Raw genomic sequence first — 19935 nt, 5'->3', positions numbered from 1 at the left:
AAAACTTACTAAGGATGTACTATATGGATCAATAGTACAAGGATAATTTTCTTGTCTTAGTTGAGTTTGCATACAACAACTCCTATCACTCATCTATAGGTATAACACCATTTGAGGCTCTTTATGGACGTAAGTGCAAAACACCTATCAACTGGGACAGAGTAGGAAGACAAAGTTTTAGTTGGTCCTGATCTACTTAAGGATATGGAAGAACAGATGGTGTCAATAAAGGTTAGACTTAAGGAAGCAGCTGATAGACACAAAAGTTATGCAGATAAGAACAGGACATTCTGACAATTTTCAGAAGGGGACAAGGTCTTTTTTAGGGTGAGTCCTTAGAAGAACTCCATTTCCTTTGGGAAGTCCTCAAAATTGGAACCTAGATATGTTGGACCTTTTGACGTCCTAGAAGTGGTTAATCATGTTGCCTATCAACTTGCCCTACCACCTGCTCTTGCCTGGATTCACAATGTTTTTCATGTTTCATTACTTAAGCCCTATCAGCCAAATGTTTCTAATAGTCTTGATTGGCGTGCACTACAAGTACAGGAACCTGGAGTGGTGCTAGTGGAGCCCACTCGAATTATTGATAGGTGCAATATTTAGTTGCGCAAAAGAGAGATCTTGCAATATAAGGTCTAGTGGGACCAATATTCAGAAGACAGTGCTACACAAGAAAACAATGAGGATATTGAGCGTCTTTCCTGCATTTACTTTAATGGACTTAGTTATTATTTTTTATTTATGCATGTTTATATAATAAGGCATCATGACGATGTCTCTTCTTAGTGGGGAAGGATGTCTAGTGCAATCACCAGTTAGGAGGGACCTCAAAGAGATCAGTCTGGACCAGTCAACAAGAGTAAACACAATGGAAACACAAGGATATGATGGAGGTAATGCATAACAAATTGAATTATATAATGAAAACTGATTACAACCAATCGGTAACAACCGGGTTATAGAAACCAACTCATAGGCCTACTAAACATGCTCAAAATACATAATAGGTCACAACCGGGACCTCAAAGCTCAAGATCTATCTTCTATATTCTATATCTTCACTGATCTCTATTCTAATGCTCGATTACAATGATTTATATGATCCAAGGGGAGTCGGTCAGTCCAAAAAGGGATCAAAACCCAAAGAACAAGACCTAACATGTAAAACTAACAAGGTCGGTCTCCGCCAAAAAACTTCCTCCAGAAAATCCAAAGGATGAAGTGAGAGTCAAAGGGAAGGTCGACCACATGCCAAGGAACATCAGAATCAATGCTCAGGGCTCTACAAGCTACGGAAGGGATCTAGTGGACCACTAATGCAAATAGGTCCAAGCAATCGATAATATAAAACTGTCACGAAAACTAGTAGCGATAACTTGCTGGGAAATGATCTAAATGTTCCACGGTTTGGGAATAAGGAAGATGATCGAGTCTTCAAGAAAAATACAACTCCACAAGTTTTGGTGAGCCATATCTAGGAAATACAGAAAGAAATGTTGAAACTGCAAAATAGAAAAGGAAAACAAAAAAGAAATATTTTTGGTTGATGCAAGATTGCCAAGAACCGAGGATGCTCCTGCATCAAACATCCGGGGTTGTTGAAAAAAAAAAAAAAGTCTCTCACTTTGTTGGGGTCAGAGGAAAACCAAGGCGGTCTACCTCTGCTTGAGAAATCCAAGATGAATCTTCAATTGGTCTGCCCTTCCACTTCACCAAATACTCCTTATACTAACTGCTCCAGATACTACGCCCAATCCTACAGTCCAAAATGTCTTCAATCTGATTTGGTTCCTTCCGAGGCAACTGTTTCTCCAAGTCTACTATATTGTCTTCGCTTAACTTTGGTTCATGATACTAATGCAGGTTTGCAATATTAAATATAGGTGAAATACTCAAATCATTTGGTAACTCCACTTCATATGCATTTTCAGAACTAAATTTCCTCAAGATCTTACAAGGTCCAAACTTCCTCATCTACAATTTGCTATAGGTTCCAATCGGGAATCTCTCTTTTCTCAGATACACCATCATTTTATCACCAACTTCAAATTCCTTATGTCTTCTCTTCTCATCCACTTTCTCCTTATACTTATTGTTCATGTCCTTCAAATGTTGCTTAACCTGAATATGCAAGGTTGCCATGTGATCTACAAAGTCTTTTACTTCTGAACTTCTCTAGTCTTCACTGTTGATATCTCTCAATTTTGATATGCCTCTAGGGTGTGCTCTGGTAACTATCTCAAAAGGTGTCCTTCTGGTACTCCTGTTCATTGAATTATTATAGGCAAACTCTGCTTGTGCTAAAATCAAATCCCAACTTCTGATTTTGTCTCCAACTAAACATCTCAGTAAATTTCCCAAACTCCAGTTAACTACCTCTATCTATCCATCACTCTGTGGGCGAAAAGTAGAACTGAATTCCAAATATGTCTTCATCTTCTTCCTAAGTGTTCTCCAAAAATAACCAACAAACTTAGTATCTCTGTCTGAAACTATGCTTTTAGGTAATCCATGCAATCTCACTACCTCCTTAAAAAATAGGTCTACCACACGCAATGCATCTGATGTCTTCGTACAAGGTATGAAATGATCCATCTTCGAGAATCTATCCACCACCACAAATATAGAATCATTCCCTCTTTGTGCTTTAGACAATCCAAGTATAAAATTCATGCTTATATCCTCCCAAGGTCTTACCGGTACTGTCAAAGGTTTATACAATCCCACATTCTGACTACTCCCTTTTGCAACTTGACAAACTCTACAATTCCACACAAATTTCCTAACATCCTTATGGATCTAGGGCCAGAAGTAATGCTCACTTACCAATGCTATTGTTTTGTCAACACCAAAGTGTCTGACTAATCCTCCACTATGTTTCTTCTTTATCAAATTCTCCCTCATAGAACTCCTAGGTATATACAACTGAACTCCTCTGAATAACATCCCATCCTGAATGAAATAATTCAACCACTTACTCCTATCTGTCATAATCGGTTCTCTACATTCTTTCCAAGGTTCTGCAAAATCCGCATCATCATCATACAAGGTCTTCAACTCCTCAAATCTTAATATTGTCACTCTCATCTCTGTCAGCAAATTTCTTCTTCTACTCAATGCATCAGCAACTTTGTTAGATTTCCCACTTCTATGCTTCAACACAAAGGTGCAACTCTACAAAAATTCTACCCATCTCATATGTCTCTAATTCAATTTACTCTGACTGTTCAAATACTACAAGGCTTGATGATCTGTATACAACACAAACTCCTTAGGCAACAACTAATGTCTTCACTTCTTCAAGGCTTGAACTATGGCATAGAATTCCTAATCATACACTGAATATCTCCTTCGAACAGCATTCAACTTGTCACTAAATTAAGCTACTGCTCTTCCTTCTTGACTCAAGACTACTCCAATTGTTGTTCCCCTTGCATCACAATCAACTTGAAATACTTTGTTGAAATCCGGTAAAGCTAACACGAGCTTCTCAGTCACTTTCCACTTCAATAGCTCAAAACTTTTGTTTGCTCTAGTGGTCCACTTGAATTCCTTCTTATCCCCTCATTGTCTCAGTCATATGGCTACAAACATAACTGAAATTTTTGATAAACTTTCAGTAGAAACTATCCAGTCCATGAAATGATCTTGCCTCTCCAATGCTTTTTGGAGTAGGTCATTCAACAATTGCTTTCACCTTCTCATAGTCCATCTTTAGTCCATCAGAAGATATCACAAATCCCAAATAGATTAACTCTTCCTTCATGAAAGTGCACTTATTCAGGTTTATCAACTTCTCTTCTCTCAACCTCTGCAAAACTTGTCTCAAATGCAACAAATGCTCCTCTTTTGTCTTACTGAAAATCAGAATGTCATCCAAATAAACAATAACAAATTTACCCAAGAATTTCTTCAATACCTCATTTGTTAACCTCATGAAAGTACTTGGTGCACTAGTTAACTCGAAAGACATCACCAACCATTCATAGTCTTTCATTTGTCTTGAATGTTGTCTTCCACTGATCTCCTTTTTTTATCCTGATCTGATGATATCCACTCTTCAAATCTATCTTTGAGAAGTATTTGGCTCCACTCAAACAGTCCATTGTGTCATCCATCCTAGGCAAATGAAACGAGTATTTCACTGTGATCTTGTTTATTGCTTTGGAATCGGTACACATCCTCCATTCTCCATTCTTCTTAGGTGCTAACACTGTTGGTACTGCACAGGGGCTTAGACTTTCTTTGATCAAACCTTTCTTCAGCAACTCATGCACTTGTCTATTTAACTCTTCATTCTATGCCGGTGTCATCCGGTGTGCAGCTTTATTAGGCAAACTAGCTCCGGGAATCAAGTCCATACAATGATCGATACTTATTTCCGGTGGTAATCCATCATGCACATTATATGAAATGATGTCTTCATATTCTGTTAGCAACTCCTTTATCCCTTCTGGTTGTTCTTCTTCAGGTTTCGGGTTCTCACTCTTCTTAGGAACTAAGGCAAAACATACATTTTCAGGTCTCATTCCATCCAGGAATTTCCTTCCATCCACCAAACAGATCCTAGCATTTGTGCAAACTTCACTCTTCAAAGGCTCCTCCAAGGGTAACAAGGTTTGCTTCATCTCATTTGCCAAAATAGTGTATATGTTCTTCCTCCCATCATGTATTGCATGTCTTTCAAACTGCCAAGGTCTACCCAACAAAAAGTGACAAATATCCATCGGCATAATATCACACAAGACTTCATCATGATAATTCTCAATTTTCAATTTTACCAAACATTGCTCACTTACTAACAACTTATGTTCATCCTGAATCCATACTATCTGAATACTATCTGATAAGGCTTGGGGTGTTTCAATCTTTCCAAATTCAACTTATTCACCATCTCTTCTGAAACAAGATTATCTGAACTACCACTATCAATAACAATTTTACAACACTTACCAGATACCTTACATCTGGTCTTGAACAAATTCCTCCTCTGCAAGGGTTCCTCATCTTCTCCAGTATGACACAAAACTCTTTGCATCATCAACAGTTCTCCATCTTCCGGTCTGTTAGTTGATCCTGTAGGGCTTTCTTCCACCAAGACTATTCTCCCAGTATTCTCAGTCTTCTTACACTCGAAAGCACAATGTCCTTCTCCTCCACACTTAAAGCAAGTGCCTCTAAACACTCTCTTGTCTTCTCTTACGTCATCTTTTCCAAAATTCTCATTCTGGAAACCATTAGGTTCTCTTCTCCGATAGAAATTTCTATCATCCTTCAGATCTGAACTACCATCTTTGCTTACTTCCTTATCCTTGTTCTGGTCTATACATGTACCTCTTCCTCCGATATATCCTCTTCCTCCTTGAAATCTTCCTCTAGTAAACCTTCCACCTCTGCCTCTCTGTCTCTACTCATGTCTTTTGTTCAGCGTCTCTTCTGCCTTCAAGGCATACTGGTAAGCTTCTTCAACACTCTATAGCTTGATTAAACTGAGTTCTTCTTGTATAGACATCTGCAATCCATTCAAATGCTCCCACCAAAAAGATGTATGACCTTTCAACTAGGTACAGGCATATTTCACCTTTCTTTCCTCTATAGTGCTCTCAAAATCAAAATATCTCTCCATCTCCGAGATTGAATCCACCAATTCATCGGAATCCAACTTTCCATCATAATCCGGTGGGGTAAAATGTGGTTTAGTATTTGCCCTACTCAAAACCCTCAAAAACCTTTCTTTATCCAGATCGATCGCCGGTGGATTTACTTGTTCTGTCAGGTCTTCTTCTCCTTCATCTTCACTTACATCTTCAATATGTCGGGCTCTTCTTTGTGTTGTCTCAATGGCTTCCAATCAGGCTGCAATTCCTCGCAACATTTCCATCACAACAGGATTTGCATTTTCACATGCTCCACCATTCCTATTTCCTCTTCGCGCCATCTTCACGCTAGTCCTCTGCAGCTGCAGGTCGGATCCACAATCCGCCACCCCACAACAAAATTTCTCAGGACAACGCAATCTCCGAATCGAAATCACTCTGATACCACTTGGTGCAGTCACCGATTAAGAGGGACCTTAAAGAGATCAGTCTAGACCAGTCAACAAGAGTAAAGACAATGGAAACACAAGGATATGATGGAGGCAATGCATAGCAAATTGAATTATATCATGAAAACTGATTACAACCAACCAGTAACAACTGGGTTACAGAAACCGGCTCACAGGCTTGCTAAATATGCTCAAAATACAGAATAGGTCACAATTGGGACCTCAAAGCTCAAGATCTATCTTCTATGTTCTATATCTTCACTGATCTCTATTCTAATGCTCGATTACAATTATTTATACAATCCAAGGGGATCTAGTTGGTCCCAAAAGGGATCAAAACCTGCAGAACAAGACCTAACGTGTAAAACCAACAAGGTTGACCTCCGCCAAAGAAATTCCTCTGGAAAATCCAAATGATGAAGTGAGAGTCAAAGGGAAGGTTGGCCACACGCCAAGGAACATTAGAATCAATGCCAAGGGCTTCGCAAGCTACGAAAGAGATCCGATAGACCACTAATGTAAATAGGCCCAGGCAACCGGTAACAGAAAACTGTCACGGAAACCAATAGCGATAACTTGCCGAAAAATCATCCAAATGTTCCACGGTTTGGGAATAAGGAAGATCAAGTCTTCAAACAAAATTAACTCCACAGGTTCCGGTGAGTCATATCCGAGAAATATAGAAAGAAATACTGAAACTACAAAACAAAAAAAGGAAAACAAAAAGAAATATTTTTGGTTGATGCAAGATTGCCAAGAATCAGGGATGCTCCTGCATCAATGTCACAGACCAGTTTTAGGCTAATAAGTTTTAGATTTTTTTATTTTGCTAGATACTGATATTATTGATGACATTGATGTTACGATACTAATAAATGTGCTTGATGACATTATTTTAATGTGATGTTGATGATATTTAATAACATTTTTAATATATATGTTAATTTTGTGATGATGTTGACGAATTTTTATATTATGATCTGACAATTTCGTCAAGTGTGAAGTGGATGCAAGGTCGACTATTGAAGGCGGACATATGACCAAAGAGGGGTCTCCTAGCTCGTCAACATCAACTCACGAAATGCAAACATGTGCATACCCACACATTAATAATTATAATAATTAAATTAATTAATTTAAAAGTAAAAAACCAATTAAAAGGTTATAAATAAATGAAAAGTTTATAAATAAATTATAATATTAATTAAATTCAAATTTATGATTTTTTAAAATTAAATTATTAATTTAAATTTAAGCATGTTTTGAAATTAACACGAGATAAAATTTGAACAAAGAGTCCAACTCCATGTGACTCCAATCCAACTCTTGATTTGCATAAGTTTTGCATTCATTTCTCTCCCATAACTGGTTTTTCCAATCCAATTATCGCCACTTCAACTCTCCTTTCATCATTACTTTCATAAGTCTAGATCCACACACTCTGGATCGATTTTCTTAGCCAAGGGAAGTTTTAAACAAATCTGAGATACCAATTTTTGATAGGCAAAAAGAGATTGGAAATCGATATATTGGAGGCTTCTTTCAAATCGCACCCCTCCCCATTCATTCCCTACGTATCTATTGGACTGCAAAGGTACTTTAGGAGATTGATCTTCGTGAGAAAGGATAAGGAGATTAAGCCAGTCAAATTGGAGGAGGCGCGCCTCTCTCCACCACTCCTCATCACGTTATTGCTGAGTCTTCCTCCTGTCAACTCCAGGTGAGCAGATTGCACTCTCCCTCCTCTCTCCATTTCCACCTTTGCAATTCTATCGACCTACATAGGCGACTTGGGGAGATCAAATTTGCCTGCAAGGAGAGCCGCCTCTCCTCTCCTCTCCTCTCCTCACCATCGACTTTGTAGAGTTTATTTCTGGTATTATTTGTTTCCTTTGCATTGATCTTGCATATTTTCTTGGAACGTGGCATATACATTAAGCATTTTTTTTTTTAATTGCTGAAGTTTTACTTTAATGTTCTCTTCTTCCATATTTAGCCAGTTGACTCTATGTAGCATAATGTTCTTGTAGATGCTCTTTATTCCATTTAACCTACGTTGACCTGGACTCCTATGTGGTATAGAGTATCATTCCTGCCATATTCTATTGAGTTTAGCTCTCGTATAAATCGCCTTGGATCTGAGTTGAATACAGAAAACAAATCATTTTATTGTGAGCAAAGTCGATTTCCCTCCTTGTATCGCTAACACGGGCAAAATTGTTAATTTTTGCTTGCGAATACTTAGCACCAATGTCCCTATCTCCTTCAAATCGTTTTTACATTTATAATGGACTCAATTAAGTTTGTTTGCTAGCAAAATTCTGTTGACAGACATAGTCGATACCCATTTGGGTAAAATCGCACCCCCGCCCTATATCTCCCTTGTAGATTTTTCTTTCTTAATTCATCTCATGTAGCATCGACCATGACCCCCTTTCCAAATCAATGAGGCTAGCAATCGATTTGTTTTTTATCTAACATATATTTTACTTGGTCATTATTTTCGAGATTTGATTTTTAATCACAACTAACTGGTCGAGATTTATTAGTAATATTAATAATGAATGAAATCCATAAATGAATCTAATATTTAATGTGAAAATTTTAAAACTAATTTGGGAGGGTAATTTTACTGTCTATGAAGGATGTATTAGTAAAGATGTGCTTGTTATGGGTTAAACCAGGGAAGGGTGTTTCTACCTACACCAAAAGAGTTAAATTTGGTCAAATAACTTAATTGATTTTCTCCTTGTCATAACACATGTAGCTAAGTTCAAGAGTTTAGTTGTTAGATACTACATGCATGCATAGGTTCCATTCCCGATAGTTGGTTCTGATTTGCTAGGAAACTCTATCATGAAGGATGGGAGCTCGACAAGAACACCAAAAACAAAAGCTTCATTTGGTTGGACGGATAAAATGCCTGGGTCATTTTTATGACATTGTAAAGTCTTATGGACTAATGTATATTGTATGGTATCATTATTGTAAATGACCAGTTATGGTCTCATGAGTAAGTTATATGAGTTACATGTATATGACCTATAAGGTCTATTGATGTAAATATGATAGGAAGTCGCTATGTAAAATGTAACTAACAAAAAAAGTAAGGAAAATAACAATTTTCTATCATTTCAATTTGTGAATGCTTAATGCTTAGGGTGGATGGTTTCGATGATGTTATCTTAAGTTTGATAAATTTATTCTAATAATATGCACACTAACTATGGGTTTTGCATTTATATTAATGAAAATTTATATTCATAAATGTATGTTACACTTTAATTAGGATTTAATTATGATCGTTTAATTAGATTAGGACTAGCGGATCCTTATATATCAAGTATATACCTGAATTTAATGAAACCAGTTTTCTCTAATTGAATAATCATAGGAAATAGATGGCATGGTTTGAGAGCAAGAGCCTTTTGCATTAATTTTATTAGAGATATTGAGCAAGGTAATTGACCACCAATTGTAAACATCTTTTCAATCTCTAGCCTTGTGTATGAATTATATATAACCGATAATATTACTAAAGGAATTTAAATTATAAGCTTATAGGTAGATTCTATACAAATCATTGCCAACCATATTGGAATGTCCCATCCTCGAAAATTGCCCAAAGTCACAGTCGTAACTGAGTGTGAAAGAGAGATTCATTAATTTTTCCAAAATTATGTAAAGCAATGATACTAATTATTATTTAGAGATTAGACTAGTAAAATCAGCGCTTATATTTATAAAAATAACACTAAATAATAGTTTCACAGTGCCATTAAATAAATACCAGTTAAATGCTTTAAAAAGAGGTGAAGAGGGTTGAGGAATACCTGGAAACTCAGAATGGAGAGCTGAAGCAAGTTAGAGATAATGGAATGTATATAAATTTATGTATTCAGTGTTACAAATAAAGTTATGACAGAATCTGATATGAGTTAACTCTGAAACTTAACAATGAAATGAACATAGGATAGGATGAGCAAGCGTGGTGTCTAAGAGACCCCTCCAATTAGGCTCAAGAGCAGCTGAATCCCTCTTGACCCCACATGACCCTTGCCATTGATGGCCGCGGCTATTCTGATGTCAAAATAGTATAAAACACACAACTAGCACACGTGTTAGTCAATCCGTACTACCATTTTGAAGCCAGAATAGACGCGTCCGCCATTGATGAGGTGGCTTGCCCAGTAGAGTGTCCTATCACCATTACCCTCCACTTTTCATCTCCTATTCTTGTGTTCCCCTTTTTATACCTCTATTCAGTATGACAGAGGAGGGAGTGTTGTCACAGTAAGGTGCCCAGGAAGTCTATACTCTACAGGCCCAAGAGCAGAACCCTTGTACCCCCTTGGCCTCATGGGACCCCCGGTCTTAAACCATGAGGTGGCGTGCCTGGGACATAACCCCATCACCATTCTCCTACCTGTGAACTCTCCCTCTTCTATTATACCCGTAACATCTAACATATGTGATTCGGGTTCATTGAATTGGTGAAGACATAATGTATTTTTCCAGAATATTAATTTAGTGTGAATATGCAGAACGTGGATCCAAGTAATCAGAAAATGTGTATAGATTGTATGCAGAAACTTAATTACAATATTTACACAGAGTTTGATCATAGAGATGCATACCAATTGCCCTTGTTTGCTGGGTCCTGGAAGACCCTAGTATTTTATCTTTAGTCTGATCTGGCAGCGTTATCTTTTCAGTATTTGCTTGCTGTATGGTTCTTTAATCCCACGATCCCTTGTAGGTGCCTGTGTGCTGTTTTCACGGCTTCCTATTTCCTGGTCTCTTCCGTCAGATTCTATTCCTTCTTTTTTCTTTCTTAACCTTTCCAGGCTGTAGGCCGATATTATTTATCCCCCACGTATGGGTGGGTTGGAGAAGACCAAAGAGTGCAACCCTTATGATAACCGATTTCTTAATGAATCGGTATTAGTGAGTCAAGACTACATTGCGATTAGTATTGAAAACATTTAATTTCATTAATGTTAGATATTAAATTAAACCTTAGTATTAATCGATTAAGTACTAAATTAAATCAATTGTTAAAACTACTGAATTTCATTAATATTGTAAATATTGTAATTAATATTAAATTACATTGTATCAATATTGAATTTAGTAATGATATTAGGATCGGTTTATGACACATACCCCGTAGGGCTTTAAAGAATTCACAAGGAAGTTTATCACATCAAGGGGCTTTGTCATTTACCATGGAGAACACTGCCTTGCACAGCTCTGCCAAGGTAAGAAGATTCTCAAAGAGGGCTCTATGATAAGAGATGATTTAACGAGGATCAGATGCATTGTTGAAGGGCATTAACTTGCTCGAGCGTTGAATCCTGATCTTTGAGAATCTACTCAAAATGATAGACAGATACCTAAGTAATGGCAAGAAGCTTTGTTAAAAGTTTTTTTGTCCTCCTTTAATAACCTTGATAGTTTGAGAAGTTTGACAAGGTCTCAAAGCCTGAAAAAAATCCTTAGAAACTCAGTCCCTAATTTTAAACCAGTGAAAATGGGCTTTGACTTGAGCTCTCCTGGCAGAATGATTATCAACAAGTACCTCTTGTTGGTGGAGAATTGCATATAAGAATAAACAAATGCAACAAATAAGTGGAGGAAAACGGAAAGAAATGAAAAAACATACAAATAACTCAAATGCATTTTTCAAATGTTTCAGATATCCAAGCCTTTTTCCCAGATTTTAACAGGCTGATGAATGAGCATGAAAAGTATGGTAAGGGTGTGTAGGGGCTTTAAAATATTCTGAAATTTTGAAGTTTTAATTTAGCGGGAATACCTCAAGCTTCAAAAACACCAGTACTCCTGAGTTAAGGAATCACAGCTATCAATACCTAAAGAACCTGTACCAAAGCACAACTTCCAGTGCCTTGTTCAAGAACGTGTTCTTACAAAAAGTTTATCTAAATAGTCTAATTATGTGCATCTCACAGGACTGCTGCTGGAGAACCTAAGAGCTATGTTGCTGTCTCACATGTATTTTAAATAAATCATGAAAAACAACTATGAATACTTTCAGAGATGTATTAGACGACAGGGCCAGGGGCCATACGCCCTGCTAGAAATCATTTCAATGAACCTATTTGGAGCTGCACATAATAATCTTTTACATCTAGAATTCCTTTATGTGGTAACAAATATTCATCCTGTGCCACATTGATGATCCTTGTGTCTCATAGAATCCATCATAGTGCCACTCCAGCGATGCTTTGCATGGACAAACTTTAAACCTCGTTAAATAACTGCTGCCCTCATTTGGTATTTGCTGCTACAAATTCAATGAATTCTGACAGACAAACTAGTCCATAGAAATTAAAAAATTATTCCTGGAGAACTGTCTATAACTTATTTCTTGTGTTTTCCCTGTTGTCGAGTTTCATTTTTATGATAACAATATAAAAAACTTCGAAGAGGTTGTGGTTCAGGGATATGTTGCTCTCTGTCCACAAAGTTTTAACTTCCAGAGTTTGATCGAATAACCCTTGTACAACCCAAATATGGGTAAAACTTCCAAATCTGACTTTTTGGGGGGAAGGTCCTTAAGCTGATTGGAAATACTTTGGAAAACGTATTTCAGTTGCAGTAATATCAGTGAGCCAAAAAAAAAGCGAACTTACATGTGCCTGAATAGGCATTAGATGGATCTGGGCAAAAACATTCTTAAGGAAATTATTCTTGTGTGATAATATATCGTTAAATCTATCGTTAGCATGTGTATGCGTTGTACTTGCATGTAATTGCAGGGCTTTTGAGTATAACAAAATAATATTTCTAGCAAGACAGTCTGCTTATATGGAACTGATTGTCTAAAGAGGTGCACAAAATCAATTTTTTGTTTAATTACAAAATAAATTCAGTCAGTGGACAATTTCCAAAAAGTTAAAGACAAGGAATTCAAAGAGAAGGCGACTCCATGTGTAGGAAAGTCATGAAGAAGATTAACAAAAGAATCCATGTTTTTATACAAACACCGAATTTTAAAATACATGTGATAACGAAGAAGCTATGCCAGCAAAAGCTAACTCAAATGCAAAAGTTCAGCCGTAGAAGCAAGTAATTGATGAATGTGTTGGATAGTTAAGTCCAACGGGTGCAGCCTCTTGGACTTCTTTGTTTGTTTCCCTCCATCCAAAATCTTTTGGCATTCTCTGTGGAGTCTTCCCTATACAAATAAACATTGTAGATAACGTAAAAAGTAATATATTGCTGATGCATATGAGCTGCTGTACATGTAACCAGAGAACAGAGATAATAAAGAGGTTTCCCCTGCTTTTCCCATGGATGTAGCCAAATGGTGAACCACATAAATCTGGTGTTGTGTGTGTTTATTGTTTGTTTTATCTTGCATCTTATAAATCTGATTTTGTAGTTATTTATCTGCACTTTGCATCACCAATTGGTATCAAAGCTTAATCAGAAGCAGAGTCAGAAAATTGTGAAGAATTTCCAGGAAGATGGAAGAGACAGGTAAATGGAGAACTTGGGATGTGGAAGTTGCAAATAGAGGCATTGTTGATTCAGAGAGACCTCTCTATTACGCTGGAAGGCAAAGCCAAGAAGCCAAGAAGCCAACTATAATGGCTGACAAAGAGTGGGAAAAAAATGTATAAGAAAGCAAGAGCAACAATCATCCTCTCTTTATCCAGTAACGTGTTATTTAATGTTGCAACTGAGAAAACAGCAAAAGGATTTTGGGATTTGTTGTCTGATATGTATGAGATGGTTTCCGCCTCAAACAAGGTTTTCCTCATGAAGTTGTACAATTTAAAGATGAAGGAAGGAGGTAACATGTCAAACCATCTAAATGAATTCAATACATTAATCAGCCCATACATTAATTCAATACATTTGCTGGAGAAGCGATCAGTTGGGTTTCTAGATTGCAACAAGTGGTTGCACTCTCAATTACCGAAGCTGAATGCATTGCTCTCACTGAAGGTGCTAAGGAAAAGATATGGTTGCAATGTTTATTTGGTGAGTTTGGATGCAAACAACATGTTTTTACTCTTTTTTGTGATAGCAACAGCACTATTCCTTTGGCCAAGAATGCAACGTTTCACGATCAAACAAAGCATATTGAGCTGAGGTATCACTTCATCCGGAGTGTTGTTGAAAAGGGCAAACTGAAAGTTGAAAAGGTACATACAAAGGTGAATCCAGCTGATGCATTGACAAAGCTAGTCTCAAAGGACGAAGCTCAAGTTTTGCAGGGCTTCTCCTAGCATTGTCAAGATTTGACAATAAGCCTGGAAAAGTAGGGAAACATCTCTGAGTGACCTTTGTAGCAGCAATGGTTGGACTTCAAGTGAGAAATTGTTGGATAGTGAACTCCAATGACCTCTTGGACTTATTTGTTTGTTCCCTCTACCCAAAATCTTTTGGCATTCTTTGTGGAGTCTTCCATATACAAATAAACATTGTGGATATGTATGAAGTAATATATTGTTGATGCATATGAGTTGTACATGTAACCAGAGAACAGAGATAATAAAGAGATTTCCCCTGCTTTTCCAGTTGATGTAGCCGAATTGGTGAGCCACAAAAATCCAATGTTATGTGTTTATTGTTTGTTTTATCCTGCATCTTATAAATCTGAGTTTGTAGTTATTAATTTGCATTTTGCATCCATAGAATGGTCATCTGAGAACACATATGAAAGTGAAAACAAAGCTAAGAGATGTAGCATAATTGTCCATGGGGCCATTGGTCTAGCAGACCTAGGTTCAAAGCACCAAGGCCTAAGGGTACGCCCAAAGCCCAATTATTTTTCCATCAACCTTCAGCCAAAAAAGAAGAAAAAGGGTGTATCCCACTTCACCAATCAAATAAAGCATCTCCTTCTTTAAACACTACATTTTGGATAATTTTTGTATCCCTTTGGCAAATAAAACATAAGATACTTTGGGGAAATATGTTAGACACAATGTACCACTGAGAGGGGGGTGAATCAGTGGTTCTCAAACTTTTCCTTTCAACTATCCTATCTGAGTATACCGGTTAACATACAAAAGCTAAGATAACCTACCGGTATGCTAAGGAGAGATTACTCAATGCACTCACACATAAAGGGGACATCACATAACACCAGCATATACGAGGAAAACCCAAGATGGGAAAAACCTCAGTGAGAAATGCTGCTGGAGTCTACTGCTCCAATCCAGCCTCACAATGAATATTTGATTACAATGTTTAGGGCACCAACCCCTGATTTAAGGAACCCAAGGAGCACCAACCCCTAATTTAGGGCACCAACCCAAGGAGCTACAACCCCTGCACCGAGCTCCAACTCAGTGATTATAAAACATAATCATTTACAAGTTAATAGCCTTGTTACACATGGATTTTGTAACTCTTCTACAAATCTCTTTGTTAGATCTTCTATCCAGTTCACTGTCGGTTCTCTGCTAATCCTCACACTGCTGCGACCTTACTCTCTGCTGCACTCTTGCCGGTTCAGCCTCTTCTCTTTCTCTTCTGGTTTTGCACTTTACCGGTTCTCTCTTCTCTCTACTACACCGCTGCTCTCCACCGGTGCTACACTCTGCTAGTTCTATGCATGCCTTCTCTGCAGTCTTCTGCACTTCTTCTCTGTCGATTTGACCTTTGTCGGTTCACTCCTCTATCAGACTCAATGGTTGACTGTCGGTAGCTTCACTGATACCGGTTGAACACTTCAACCCTGTTCTTCCTCACACTCAGTCTCTCCTTCTTCTTGATGAGCTCTTAAATGATTTCTTCTCACATGCAACAATACTCTCTCATCCAACAGCAACCTTCATCGATTTTGGCTTGCATATTTATAAACTGGTTTTCCCGCCAAAAACCAATTCAAACTTCAGGCGGTTAGGGTTTCTTCTTCGACCCCGAGGCAAACCAAATCCAATCGGATTTCATCCGATCTGATCACCTGGATTGATGAACTGTGACTCATCAATCAATCCCGCCATTGTCGTGCCTTCCTGATCACACCTTCTATCTTTGGCAATCTTCTTTTAACTTGTCAGCAAATTTCTTGGTCAATCACCAAGAATGGTTTTGCGGTTTCCTTCTCCTTGATTTCCTCAATCAAACTGAGTTGGATCTATGTTGTCCTCCTGACCTCGAGCCGCAAACCTCTGCAGTGCATCCCGTGAATCTTGCAGTCGAAACAAATGTCGACTTGTCACCATCTACCTCATCGCCTGATACTTCACCAACTCAACATGCCAACCTATGCATGCATGCTAGTTCACCTCCACGTGGCCTTTGTGTCGGCATCCACCTTTCCTGGATCATCTGTGTCGGTATGGATAGGATCATCGATCAACTCCATTACCGGGTTCTTCTGTCGATTTACTAACCCTGTCAGTTAAACCCTTAATCGGTCTATCATCAACCTTGCACTCTTGTTCTCTTCCAGTGTAACCCTCAACCGGTTAGCACTCTTGCTAACCTACCTTATGCACAACTTTATCAGATGGCAGTCTTCTACATCTGCACTTCGTTGCATTACCGATGGACATACTTACTGGTAAATCCCTTGATGACACCATGTCATCAACCTTCAACTATTTCCATCTGAGGCATCTGCATTGCCGATTGCACTCTCTATCTACAGTTGCTCAACCTTTCCTTCTTCAACATCAAACCGGACATCATCTCAACCGGTTTGTCAAAGTGGCAAACACATCATTCTTCATCTATCCCGGCAACTCATCATGCCTTCTCAGTCGGTCCAGTGCATATCCTTGATTTTATGCACATGAGGCATCCTTGTGATTTTTCGGTGGATCCGATGTGAGCCTTCAAACACCTGCCTTTTAACTCTTATGTCTTATCTCACAGAACTATGATGCACACTTTGCATAATAGGAGATAAGCTCCACTTACCGGTGATAGTGGATCCTTGTCATCTGCATCCTACAATGCACTCATGTGGCTTCCCTGTTTGTGCGGCATATCTTCAAAAAGGCACATATGATTCGGTTGGGCACACTTCACTGTCAGTCATCTCTTCACATGATGACTGCATCTCTATCCGGTGGAAGTCCTATTGTTTTGCATCCACACAGCATACCGGTGACCTGTACATCCTTCTCCTGTGTTGATGTGATTCAAGTAACATTCCGCCTCTTCATCGCAAACAACAACTCAACATCTCGCTCTTCCTACTTGTACACTGGTCATAAACTTGTCGATTGGCAACTACTCACTGTCAACACATCAATTACCAGTTGACATCCTCTCCTTACCGGTGACAAACTGTATCGGTAACCTATCCATCTCAACCACACAAGTCAACCACTAACTTGTGTACCAGTGACTTCAATGGTCATTCTTCTGAATGGCAGTCTCTCAATGACAACACAATGCCAACAAAATATAAATAAAACACCAATTTTCGTCTACTTTCTCTTTCCTCTAATATTTGCTCTAGGATTAAGAGAAGTATCATATATAAATGCTTCTCGATATCCCGCAATTGCTCAATCCTACTAAGGCTAGGGTTTCCTAATGGAGCATTTGGGTCGCGACACTCAGATGGTGGTCTTGGGTGGCAACGCTCAAATGGTAGAGGCACAGGGTGTATGTCTCAGGGCCAAGCCATGGGTCAAATACTTGGTGTTCAGCCATTGTGTGGGACATTGAGATTGGAGTCATACGCAGACCTAGCATGGAAAAAGGGTACTAGCACGGGGGCTTCTGGTTTAGATCATATGTCTTGGCCTCCCCCAACTAGTATATCTCCAACATGCATTTTGGAGAGGAGATAAGAGGAGAAGTGGCAGAGAATGAAGAGTATATCTGTTGATGTGATTTTCATGCACATGCAAATACAGAATAAAATACCAAGGTATCTTATCCTCTCTTGAACAAAGTTTCTCGACTGCTGAAGATCTTGCCGAAGGATCAATCGGAGTAACTCCAAGTTTCTTGTATGTAGGGTCTCTACGTGTGGATAAGCTTCTCGCGGTATGATGTGATTTTGCTGGAATCACAAGGGGACTTACACTCGATCACCTGAGCGTTTGATTTTCTTTGGATATTACTGGAACGTGGAATTTCACTAGCCCTTGATTTTGAAAAAGGAAAAAAGGATAAGGGTTGAAACGGGATCTATTTCTAACACTAAGAATGTAAGAGCAATGGATGACCTTTGATGAAACTCTAACTAAGTCTTGCTTTGACATGCTAGGATCATCTCCACAAGATTAGTGCGATCTTCTAAGGATGGTTTTATGATGTTCAGATCACCGCTACAAGCATAGATACCGTCAAGTTGATGCATATCAATGAAGAAGCGATAATTGAAGTTAAGCTTAAGCTAAATGATTCCAGTTGACTACACAAGGCAAGTTTGCAATCAACAAACTGCTAGTAGTATGGATATATAAATTTCACCATTGATCATACAAATTTCTTCCATTCATCTAATAACATGAAATTAAACCTGAGAAGTATAGAGACCATGCAAATTGTCGAATTAACACATAGAATTCACCATTTCTTCAATGAAGTTTACATGTCTTTTGCAACAATGTCTTGACAACAATCTTTGTCTTCTCTTTCTACTCTACCTTAAAAGCTAATTGCTCTTAAACTACCACTACTGATTATTGACTATCTCTAATTATTCTCCGACTATTAACTATTAACCCTTTACAAATGAGGAGCCAGGGCTTTATATAGAGAGCCCTTTATAGATTGATGGCTCTGATTGACTTAGAATCAATGGCTAGGATTACAGGATAGAAACCCTAATTAGGGTTTGTTATAACAAACTTCCCTAACCAATGAGAAAATTACATTCCAGGAGTGAGGGCCAATAGGAAGCAGGGGTAGGTACACCGAAGTTTGTGCCATCACTGTTGAATTAGGTACACTGAATCTGGACATGCTGAGGTGGACCAATCCGACTAGAGGAAAAATGATTGGGATGCCACCTTGTCTGACGTCTATGTCTTGGTTGACCTCTTTTTGTCTTTTGACGCGATGAATGATGTACCTCCTTGACTCCCATATGCTTGATGAGGCTTCCTCATTGTCAAGTGTTCTTTCTCTGGTAGCATACCTCGCCTTGAAGTGCTGGCGAAGCCTTTCTTTGTCATCTTGTGGTTCCTTAGTGTGGCGAAGTGAAGGTTTTGGAGGTAGCTGGCAACTCCTAGAACACATGTAGTCCACCTTTATGCCTTTGGAATGTCCTTGATGATGATGGACTAGAACAGGTCGTCCTTGTCCTGGTCTTCTTCCATCTACAAAACAAACCAAAAGGTGATTAAGGACACATATTAAATTCATTCAACATAGCATTTTCTACCTTAAAACATCAACAAGAAGACATCAAAATGAAGCTTGCTCAAAATCCTTCCCAGGGACAGGCCCTATAAAAATTTCGCTATGGACCCTTTGGAAGGGTCAGGAGCGAAATTTGCATTTTAGCCCAAATTTCACCATCTCCTTGCATTGAACTTCTCTTGACCTTTGAATTGCTTTCTCCTGAAGATATCATTAATTTGACCCTCAAAAAGACCAAAAGAGGATTTCGCTTTGGATCTAGACCAAGGATAGGGCCTATTTAGAATTTCGCTCTGGACCCTTTGGAAGGGTCAGGAGCGAAATTTTTGTTCTAGCTCAAAATCTTGATCATTGGTGGCCACAAGCCATTCAAATGCATGCCTAAAGATGCCTCTAATCTCAATCAACACCAAGTTTGAAGCAAAAATTGGAGCAAACTAGAGTTTTTAAGGATTTCACTCTGGACCCTTTGGAAGGGTCAGGAGCGAAATTCCTAAATTAGGTTCAAATTCTATCATTTCTTCACTCCAAAATGCCTCCAAGACAAGCATATGCTAGCCTTCTCCCCACCA

At 38.4% G+C, this 19935-nt stretch overlaps 1 long non-coding RNA gene across 1 annotated transcript; it reads left to right on the top strand.

Moving 5' to 3' along the window:
• Positions 1–7455: 7455 nt before the first annotated feature.
• Positions 7456–9181, top strand: LOC131075341 (uncharacterized). Its single transcript, XR_009113183.2, has 2 exons — positions 7456–7925; positions 8912–9181. It is a non-coding gene; the product is annotated as an uncharacterized LOC131075341 (long non-coding RNA).
• Positions 9182–19935: the final 10754 nt, after the last annotated feature.

The sequence above is a fragment of the Cryptomeria japonica genome, chromosome 2 (genome assembly GCF_030272615.1).
Source record: "Cryptomeria japonica chromosome 2, Sugi_1.0, whole genome shotgun sequence".
NCBI lineage: Eukaryota > Viridiplantae > Streptophyta > Pinopsida > Cupressales > Cupressaceae > Cryptomeria > Cryptomeria japonica.
The sequence above is the reverse complement of the archived record's forward strand: the minus strand, read 5'-3'. Positions and strand labels throughout refer to the sequence as shown.